Source organism: Elaeis guineensis, chromosome 1 (genome assembly GCF_000442705.2).
Source record: "Elaeis guineensis isolate ETL-2024a chromosome 1, EG11, whole genome shotgun sequence".
NCBI lineage: Eukaryota > Viridiplantae > Streptophyta > Magnoliopsida > Arecales > Arecaceae > Elaeis > Elaeis guineensis.
The window spans coordinates 77,726,901-77,728,047 of NC_025993.2; the positions used below are offsets into that span (position 1 = coordinate 77,726,901).

At 39.6% G+C, this 1,147-nt stretch overlaps 1 long non-coding RNA gene across 1 annotated transcript; it reads left to right on the forward strand.

Moving 5' to 3' along the window:
• Window positions 1-319: 319 nt before the first annotated feature.
• LOC140856718 (uncharacterized) lies at window positions 320-1,147 on the forward strand. Its single transcript, XR_012140295.1, has 2 exons — window positions 320-693; window positions 757-1,147. It is a non-coding gene; the product is annotated as an uncharacterized lncRNA (long non-coding RNA).

Here is a 1,147-nt window from a genome sequence, read left to right on the forward strand (position 1 = left end):
TGACTTTCAAAATGAAGTTTCGTGCTAGTACGATATAAAAATAATATAAATGCAGTTACACATATCGACTCAGACACTGAAAAGACGTTACTTGGTTGATCATGTATATCATAACAATTACAAGACCCAGATACAAAGGTTTAAGTATCAAAATGATTAGTACATATCATTTACTAGACATATCGTGAAATTTGCACTCCTCAAGCTCAGAGAAAATCTCCATTATGAGGACCAGTACATATCATATACTAGACATCTCCTACTCTCACCCTCCTAGCTCCCACTACCGGACACTACCACTTATTGAAGTTCAAAGACCCAAAGCCTCCATTTACCCCACCAATTCTAGCCACTACACTCATGATTTAACTAGTTGTAGGTTAGATTCCCTATCTCCCTTGTTTGTGGCTGAATAGCCACCACCCACAACGATGTCTAGGAAAGGGGACATGGGGATAGGGTGCTTTGCTACCTTACCGATCTCCATCGGCTCATCAATTGCACGGCCTACTCCTTGAGTCTCTCTCTCTCTCTCTCTCGCTTTATCCTTGCTCCTGGCTGGACAAACACAACCCCATATCCACCTTTCTCTCTGTTTTTCACTCTCAGCTCTCTCTCTCTCTCTCTCTCTCTCTAACTTGGGCCCTTGTCAGTAGAGGAGCGTTAGGCATGGGGTCAAATCCCACATACAAGGTAACTTACTAATACCTATTTATTGGCTTTCTTTTTAGATTAAATAACTATCTTAATTTTCAGATCAAAGGTAGACAGAACCCTTGGATTGTCTAGGTTGTGTGTCCAGATCTCAGCTCTACCATTCAGAGGTACAGTTACCGATTTGCAGATCTAGAGTTGCCGTCCATAATTTGGAAGGAACATGGGACCTTCAGATTGTAGTGTCTGTAATAGGATTTTCAAGAGACCCCTGATGTTCCAATATATTCATTGTAAGCATGCATAGAGTAGTTATGAAAAAGGATTTCTAGACCTTGCCAACTTAGTTCCATAAGTTGGAAGGAGTTTCTACCTAGCATTTTTACCGTACATGTCACATGATTTAATGTAAAATGTATGTCATCTATTTTGCATATGCTGTTGCAAAGTAGTTACAATGTTTGAAAGCGAATTTAGAAAAATTATTTTTGTA